This window comes from Pelodiscus sinensis, chromosome 4 (assembly GCF_052426305.1).
Source record: "Pelodiscus sinensis isolate ZL-2025 chromosome 4, ASM5242630v1, whole genome shotgun sequence".
In the NCBI taxonomy this organism is placed as follows: Eukaryota; Metazoa; Chordata; order Testudines; family Trionychidae; genus Pelodiscus; species Pelodiscus sinensis.
Window position 1 is genome coordinate 136,418,965 of NC_143055.1, and position 9,437 is coordinate 136,428,401.

The following is a 9,437-nucleotide window of genomic DNA, read 5'->3' on the forward strand; positions in this document are numbered from 1 at the left end:
CCGGTCCCTTCCAGTCGGGGGTGTAGTGTGCTGGGGCTGTCACCCCGGTCCCTTTCAGTTGGGGGTGTAGTGTGCTGGGGCTGTCACCCCGGTCCCTTCCAGTCGGGGGTGTAATGTGCTGGGGCTGTCACCCCGGTCCCTTTCAGTCGGGGGTGTAATGTGCTGGGGCTGTCACCCCGGTCCCTTCCAGTCGGGGGTGTAATGTGCTGGGGCTGTCACCCCAGTCCCTTTCAGTCGGGGGTGTAATGTGCTGGGGCTGTCACCCCAGTCCCTTCCAGTCGGGGGTGTAGTGTGCTGGGGCTGTCACCCCGGTCCCTTTCAGTCGGGGGTGTAGTGTGCTGGGGCTGTCACCCCGGTCCCTTTCAGTCGGGGGTGTAGTGTGCTGGGGCTGTCACCCCGGTCCCTTCCAGTCGGGGGTGTAGTGTGCTGGGGCTGTCACCCCGGTCCCTTCCAGTCGGGGGTGTAGTGTGCTGCGGCTGTCACCCCGGTCCCTTCCAGTCGGGGGTGTAGTGTGCTGGGGCTGTCACCCCGGTCCCTTCCAGTCGGGGGTGTAATGTGCTGGGGCTGTCACCCCGGTCCCTTCCAGTCGGGGGTGTAGTGTGCTGGGGCTGTCACCCTGGTCCCTTCCAGTCGGGGGTGTAGTGTGCTGGGGCTGTCACCCCGGTCCCTTCCAGTCGGGGGTGTAGTGTGCTGGGGCTGTCACCCCGGTCCCTTCCAGTCGGGGGTGTAATGTGCTGGGGCTGTCACCCCGGTCCCTTTCAGTCGGGGGTGTAGTGTGCTGGGGCTGTCACCCCGGTCCCTTTCAGTCGGGGTGTAGTGTGCTGGGGCTGTCACCCCGGTCCCTTTCAGTCGGGGGTGTAGTGTGCTGGGGCTGTCACCCCGGTCCCTTTCAGTCGGGGGTGTAATGTGCTGGGGCTGTCACCCCGGTCCCTTCCAGTCGGGGGTGTAATGTGCTGGGGCTGTCACCCCGGTCCCTTTCAGTCGGGGGTGTAGTGTGCTGGGGCTGTCACTCCGGTCCCTTTCAGTCGGGGGTGTAGTGTGCTGGGGCTGTCACCCCGGTCCCTTTCAGTCGGGGGTGTAATGTGCTGGGGCTGTCACCCCGGTCCCTTCCAGTCGGGGGTGTAATGTGCTGGGGCTGTCACCCCGGTCCCTTTCAGTCGGGGGTGTAGTGTGCTGGGGCTGTCACTCCGGTCCCTTTCAGTCGGGGGTGTAATGTGCTGGGGCTGTCACCCCGGTCCCTTCCAGTCTGGGGTGTAGTGTGCTGGGGCTGTCACCCCGGTCCCTTCCAGTCGGGGGTGTAGTGTGCTGGGGCTGTCACCCCGGTCCCTTTCAGTCGGGGGTGTAATGTGCTGGGGCTGTCACCCCGGTCCCTTCCAGTCTGGGGTGTAGTGTGCTGGGGCTGTCACCCCGGTCCCTTCCAGTCGGGGGTGTAGTGTGCAGGGACTGTCACCCCGGTCCCTTTCAGTCGGGGGTGTAGTGTGCTGGGGCTGTCACCCCGGTCCCTTTCAGTCGGGGGTGTAGTGTGCTGGGGCTGTCACCCCGGTCCCTTTCAGTCGGGGGTGTAGTGTGCTGGGGCTGTCACCCCGGTCCCTTTCAGTCTGGGGTGTAGTGTGCTGGGGCTGTCACCCCGGTCCCTTTCAGTCGGGGGTGTAGTGTGCTGGGGCTGTCACCCCGGTCCCTTTCAGTCTGGGGTGTAGTGTGCTGGGGCTGTCACCCCGGTCCCTTTCAGTCGGGGGTGTAATGTGCTGGGGCTGTCACCCCGGTCCCTTTCAGTCGGGGGTGTAGTGTGCTGGGGCTGTCACCCCGGTCCCTTTCAGTCGGGGGTGTAGTGTGCTGGGGCTGTCACCCCGGTCCCTTTCAGTCGGGGGTGTAATGTGCTGGGGCTGTCACCCCGGTCCCTTCCAGTCGGGGGTGTAGTGTGCTGGGGCTGTCACCCCGGTCCCTTTCAGTCGGGGGTGTAGTGTGCTGGGGCTGTCACCCCGGTCCCTTCCAGTCGGGGGTGTAATGTGCTGGGGCTGTCACCCCGGTCCCTTTCAGTCGGGGGTGTAGTGTGCAGGGGCTGTCACCCCGGTCCCTTTCAGTCTGGGGTGTAATGTGCAGGGGCTGTCACCCTGGTCCCTTCCAATCGGGGGTGTAGTGTGCTGGGGCTGTCACCCCGGTCCCTTCCAGTCGGGGGTGTAGTGTGCTGGGGCTGTCACCCCGGTCCCTTTCAGTCGGGGGTGTAGTGTGCTGGGGCTGTCACCCCGGTCCCTTTCAGTCGGGGGTGTAGTGTGCTGGGGCTGTCACCCCGGTCCCTTCCAGTCGGGGGTGTAGTGTGCTGCGGCTGTCACCCCGGTCCCTTCCAGTCGGGGGTGTAGTGTGCAGGGGCTGTCACCCCGGTCCCTTCCAGTCGGGGGTGTAGTGTGCTGGGGCTGTCACCCCGGTCCCTTCCAGTCGGGGGTGTAGTGTGCTGCGGCTGTCACCCCGGTCCCTTCCAGTCGGGGGTGTAGTGTGCAGGGGCTGTCACCCCGGTCCCTTCCAGTCGGGGGTGTAGTGTGCTGGGGCTGTCACCCCGGTCCCTTCCAGTCGGGGGTGTAGTGTGCTGGGGCTGTCACCCCGGTCCCTTCCAGTCGGGGGTGTAGTGTGCAGGGGCTGTCACCCCGGTCCCTTCCAGTCGGGGGTGTAGTGTGCTGGGGCTGTCACCCCGGTCCCTTCCAGTCGGGGGTGTAGTGTGCTGCGGCTGTCACCCCGGTCCCTTTCAGTTGGGGGTGTAGTGTGCTGGGGCTGTCACCCCGGTCCCTTTCAGTTGGGGGTGTAGTGTGCTGGGGCTGTCACCCCGGTCCCTTCCAGTCGGGGGTGTAATGTGCTGGGGCTGTCACCCCGGTCCCTTTCAGTCGGGGGTGTAGTGTGCTGGGGCTGTCACCCCGGTCCCTTCCAGTCGGGGGTGTAGTGTGCTGGGGCTGTCACCCCGGTCCCTTCCAGTCGGGGGTGTAGTGTGCTGGGGCTGTCACCCCGGTCCCTTCCAGTCGGGGCTGTAGTGTGCTGGGGCTGTCACCCCGGTCCCTTTCAGTCGGGGGTGTAGTGTGCAGGGGCTGTCACCCCGGTCCCTTTCAGTCTGGGGTGTAGTGTGCTGGGGCTGTCACCCCGGTCCCTTTCAGTCGGGGGTGTAGTGTGCTGGGGCTGTCACCCCGGTCCCTTTCAGTCGGGGGTGTAGTGTGCTGGGGCTGTCACCCCGGTCCCTTTCAGTCGGGGGTGTAGTGTGCTGGGGCTGTCACCCTGGTCCCTTCCAGTTGGGGGTGTAGTGTGCTGGGGTTGTAACACCAGTCCCCTTTCAGTCGGGGGTGTAGTGTGCAGGGACTCTAAGGGTATGTCTACATTACAAAGTTAGTTCGAACTAACGGACGTTAGTTCGAACTAACTTTAATAGGTGCTACACTAGCGCTCCGCTAGTTCGAATTTGAATCGAACTAGCGGAGCGCTTAGTTCGAACTAGGTAAACCTCATTTTACGAGGACTAACGCCTAGTTCGAACTAGCTAGTTCGAACTAAGGGCTGTGTAGCCCTTTAGTTCGAACTAGTGGGAGGCTAGCCCTCCCCAGGTTTCCCTGGTGGCCACTCTGGCCAACACCAGGGAAACTCTATGCCCCCCTCCCGGCCCCGGACCCCTTAAAGGGGCATGGGCTGGCTACGGTGCCCGTGCCAGGTGCAAGCCTGCCAGCACCCAGCTAGCAGACCCTGCACCTGGCACGGCACAGAGCCACCCACCCGATGCCCCCCAGCCCACCCCCTCTTGCCGGGACCAGGCTGGCGGCTCCCGGGAGCTTGCCCTGGACCGCAAGAGGCGGGCACCTTCCTGGGCTAGTGCGGACATCGTGGACCTCGTCCACGATCTCCGCACTAGGCACAGGAAAGTGGCCGTCTAGGGCAGGAGAGCTGCCAGCCTGGCCACCCAGGACCAGGTGTGCATGAAAATCAAGGGGGTCCACTGAGACCCCCGACACTGAGCCCTGAGCTTACAATGGCTGTACTGGGTCAGACCAAAGGTCCATCTAGCCCAGTAGCCTGTCTGCCAACAGCGGCCAACCCTAGGGACCCTGGAGGGGATGGACCGAAGACAATGACCAAGCCATTTGTCTCGTGCCATCCCTCTCCAGCCTTCCACAAACTTTGGGCAGGGACACCACTCCTACCCCCTGGCTAATAGCACTCCATGGACCCAACCTCCATCACTTGATCTCACTTCCCTTTAAACTCTGTTCTAGTTCTAGCCTTCACAGCCTCCTGCAGCAAGGAGTTCCACAGGTTAACTATGTGCTTTGTGAACAACAACAACTTTCTCTTACTAGTTTCAAGCCTGATACCCATTCCTTTCCTTTGGTGTCCTCTAGTCCTTCTTTATGGGAACTCAGGAAGAACTTTTCTGAATGCACCCTCTCCACCCAACCCCTGCTTTTAGAGACCTCTATCCTGTCCCCCCTCCGTCTCCTCTTTTCTAAGCTGAACAGTCCCAGTCTCTGTAGCCTTTCTTCATCTGGGACCTGTTCCCAACCCCTGATCATGTTAGTTGCCCTCCCCTCTCCCAGCCTTTCTCTTCCCCTCTCCCACCTCCTTTTCCCAGTCTCCCCCAGTTTTTTTCAATAAAGACAGAGTCAATGTTGGAAGAAACGTTATCTTTATTTTGTACATCAATAAGAAGGGGTGCTAGGGAAGGGTAAGTGGAAGGAGGTGAGGGAGGAATGGGGTACGAGCCCCAGATGGGGAGGACTGGGCTGGCTCTGCGGGCTTCTGGGGGTGGAAGCTCTCCTGCAGCCCCCCAATTACTCCCTCTCCCCAGATGGCAGCCTGCGGCAAGTGCAGCCGGTCTGATGGCCGAGTGGTGTGATGTGCCCAGTGTGGGCACTCAGGGCACTCCAAGCCAGAACTTCTTTGCAAGCGGGGCACCCCTTAGAACTGTGTGTCCGGGGTGGGGGTCGGGACCCTTTAAGCGCAGCCCTCGGCTAGCCTGAGACAGCATCTCCATGCTCTAAGTCCTCCTTTTATGCCCTGCCGGCACTGCTTCCGGCCATCATTAAGCCCTGTTCAGAGTCCACTCAATGTGGACTTACTAGTTCGAACTAGCAAAATGCTAGTTCGAACTAGTTTTTAGTTCTAGATGCGTTAGTTCGAACTAGCTTAGTTCGAATTAACTAATTCGAACTAAGTTAGTTCGAACTAGCGCTGTAGTGTAGACGTACCCTAACACCGGTCCATTTCAGTCGGGGGTGTAGTGTGCAGGGACTGTAACCCCGGTCCATTTCAGTCGGGGGTGTAGTGTGCAGGGACTGTAACCCCGGTCCATTTCAGTCGGGGGTGTAGTGTGCAGGGACTGTAACCCCGGTCCATTTCAGTCGGGGGTGTAGTGTGCAGGGACTGTAACCCCGGTCCATTTCAGTCGGGGGTGTAGTGTGCAGGGACTGTAACCCCGGTCCATTTCAGTCGGGGGTGTAGTGTGCAGGAGCTGTAACTGGGTCAGACCAAAGGCCCATCCAGCCCAGGGTCCTGCCTGCCCACAGTGGCCAGTGCCAGGTGCCCCAGAGGGAGAGAACAGAGCAGGGAACCGTCCTGCGATCCCTCCCGTCGCCCATTCCCAGTGTCTGGCAGACAGAGCCCAGGGACACCAGCCCTGCCCACTGGCCACTGATGGATCCAGCCTCCATGAGCTGATCTAGGTCTTCTTTGAACCCTGTTATTGTCTTGACCTGCACAACATCCATTGTGTGAGAAATTCTTCCTTGTGTTTTCTTGTCATTCCCTATTCATCTCGTTTGGTGTCTTGTCAGGCAACATATCTTACTGCCGCAGGATAAATCCATGGCACGCCACGTCTTGAATACTGCGTGCAGATGTGGTCGCCTCATTGCAAAAAAACATAAAACAAGCTTGGCCGTGGCAAAGGTTCAGAAAAGGGGTCTCCAGCCCCGTGTTACTGATTCCTGACATCGGGTTTGTTTTTGTGACCGCGGCTGCACACGGGGTGGATGTTCTCAGAGAACGACCCACAATGACGCCAAGACCCTTCTCTTGAGCGGTGGCAGCTAATTCAGTCCCCGCCTTTTCGTACGTATCGTTGGGGGGGTTCCAATGGGCATTACTCTGCATTTACCAGCATTAACATTCACCTGCCATTTTGTTGCGCAGTCAGCAGTTTTGTGAGATCCTTTGAAGCTCTTCACACTCTGCTTTGCACTTGGCTACCCTGAGCAGTTTAGTATCATCTGCAAATGTAACCCAGGGCTGGGGCATGGGATGGGCCCTTGCTCTGTCCCCCAGGGCTGGGCAGGCGCTGGCCTCAGGCTGTAAACCCCCTGCCTTTACAATGCAAATGTGGAGAAGCTTGCCAACTCCCCCCCCCCCCCCCCCGGCCAATCTCTGGCCTTCCTCAGAGGGGGGATTGTGTGGGAATGAGGGCGTCTCAATCCCCTCCATTTCATCTCAGGGTATGGCATCGATACTGTTGTTCTCTCGATACTGGTGATCAGGGCCCTGCTGTGCTGCGAGCTGGACAAGCAAAGGTCTCTGTCCCATAGAGTTCCAGCTCTAAGGAACTCCTGGACCTGCTGAGGCGGGGGGCGGGGCAGGGCGGGGGGCAGATCCCGGTGGCCTTCTGGGACTGAAGATGCATTCCCAAGTGGTTCTGGGCTAGAGCACCCAGCACTCCCTGAGTCACTGCCTGGGGCAGCAGGGGCTGGCCCCTGGGGGAGAGGGGAGGCCTGTTCTCCCACAGCCTCACTGCCCCTGCCAGCCAGTCTCGCTGTGATGCATGCCGCCGGACTTGGCCCTCTGTTTGCCTTTGGCAGGACCACTGCCTGAGACTGCCTGGGTCGTTAGCTCCCTATTGACGTTGAGTTCACTCCCAGGCTTCTTTCTCTGGCATTTCCTGGCTGAGGGTTATGTTTGACTGCAGGCCAAACAAAACAAGAGTTGGTTGGATGCAATGTTCTTACTGAGCTCTGAACTCTGACCGGCAAGATCCGAACCTTTCATTCCCAGAGCGCTGGCTGCTGGGGGAGGGGCTGGCTGGGTCTGCACCAGCCTGTGTTTCATTTTATTCTGATAGCCCCACGACCACCTGGTCGTGCCCCTTTTGGCCTTGCATTCAACATGCAGGTGCTTTGATTGAATAGCCTAGTGAAGGACGCGGGGGATTCGGACCCTAGGTCCTGCCGAAGGCCCTGTCTGCAGCAGTGTTCCCTGTAAGCTGAGCACTTGGGCGGCAGCCCAGGAGGGACTCAGGTGCCGCCCAGCTGATGAGCAGAGCACCCACAGCCGGCAGCATTTCCACCAGTGGAGCACATCTGCACGTGCCTCGGTGCACAGCACAAAATGTATTCCACATCTGGATGGAAAAAACGAGAGGGAACATTGGTCTGCAGTAGGGAGCTGTGCAGCTGTAGCAGTGTAGCTGTGTGGGTGCAGCTCCACAGTGTGATGCAGGCGACAGGGAGGGAAGGGTTTGGAGCACTTCACTTCACTGGAGCCAGAAGCGCTGCTCTGACCTGCCGCTCCGGGTCCTGGCCTCCGCAGTCTTTGGTGGGGCTGGATCTGGAGTTTGGGTTTGGGTCCGTCCCCGGCCTCACAGGACAGCTCTTCTCCCCTCGTCCCACCGCCAGCTGCAGGCAATGCCGAGGAAAAGAGAGCCCCACCTCCCCAACTGCAAGCTGGAAAGCTGCAGTCAGTGTGGGTGAGCCATGCCGGGGTCACCCAGGAGGCTACACAAGTGCTCCAGGAGTAGCTAAATATAGCGCTTGCCTCAGGCTAACAGCACAGATAACGCGTCTCTCCAGCCTTTTGCCCACGTCATCACTGTAGTCACTGTGCTGCATCGGAGGGTGGCTGTGCAGCGCATTGGGGCGAAAGGGGGGGGAAATGGGGCTGTCTGAGGCTGCAAACCAGCTCCCCTGGGTTTGGCGGGCAAAGTATGAGTAGCAGTGAGGCTTGCACAGACTTTCATCACATGGCCGAGCCCATGTCGGATTGGCCAGCTGACTCGATTACCAGTGCAGGATTGCTAGAAGCCTGCTCATGCAGAGTCAGTTTCACTGCAGGCCTGTCTCTAGCTGCATTTCACCACTCTAGCAAGACTTAGCACTTCCAGGAGCTCAGGACCATACTGGGGGGAGGGACCAAGATATGGGGCAGCCCTGTGTCTGGTCCAAGCCACTAGCACTCTGGCCCTCTGAGTCCCAGCATAGTGCTCTAGCCACTAGAGCACACAGCCACTCACATACCACCCACAAGCAATATGGACTGTTAGCATTCAGCCACCTAGTTTCGGCGGGACTCTCAGCAAGGCAGGAAAGCGCTACTACCCTTATGCCAGATGGGGAGCTGAGACACAGAGCATGGCATGCCGGAAGCATCCCAGCAGCTACATTTAGCCCCTGGAAAATCACAGGAACAGCCCTGTACTCCACAATGCCTAGGGCTGCCAGGGGGCTGGTTTTGAACCAGACAGTCCCATATTTGAGCTTTCTGTCCGGGAAACAAATGGAGAAAATACCGGACATAGAAATGTCTGGTATTTTCTAATTAAGTTTTATTATTATCATGAGTATCGGTACATACTTGTGTACTGCCTGGCTAGTAGACACACTCACACTGCGTGAACATTGGTACCAGCAAAGCATTACGCAACTACGCAGTAGAGAGGAGTGGGGCGGGGGCGAGGCCGGGGCTGGGGCGGGATGGACTCCCCGGGGCCAGACTCACCCATGCGCACTGCCGGGACCATGTGTGGGACGGGCAGCACCACAGGATCTGTGTGAGCCTGGGCCAGCCCCGCTCCCTGCCGGCCGGTTCCCCACCCTCCTGCTCCCCCCCCCGTCAGTCCTGCTCCCCACTGGCTGGTTCCCCCCCTTCCGCTCTCCCCTCTGGCCAGTCCTGCTCCCCGCTGGCCGGTACCCTACCCTCCTGCTCCCCCCCCCCCCCCCGGCCAGTCCCACTCCCTGCCAGCTGGTCCCCCCCCGCTCAGCTGGGCCGCCGCGGGGGGAGGAGAGGCGGGGCGGTGACGTACATGGTCGGGGGCGGGGCTGTCTACGTCACCGCCCCCCCTCCCCTCTCCCGCAGTGGCCCAGCTGAGCGGGGGGGGACCAGCTGGCAGGGGCGCACCACTCAGCGCCACGGCGGGAGGAGGAAGGGGGGGCGGTGACATACACGGCCCTGCCCCCTGGCCATATATGTCACCGCCCCGCTGCCCATCCTGTCCCACTGGGGCTCAGCTGAGCAGCGCAGCGCCAGCACCACTCAGCTGGGCCACGGCGGGGGAGCAAGCGGCGGCAAGCAGCCATTTGGGGTCCGCACTCCCCATGCTGTCTACACTGGCTGCGAGTATTTGCACAAGAAAGCTGACTTTGTACTGTACAAAATCAGTGGTTCTTGCGCAAATACTCCGCCACTCCCACTCAGGGATAAGCCCCCTT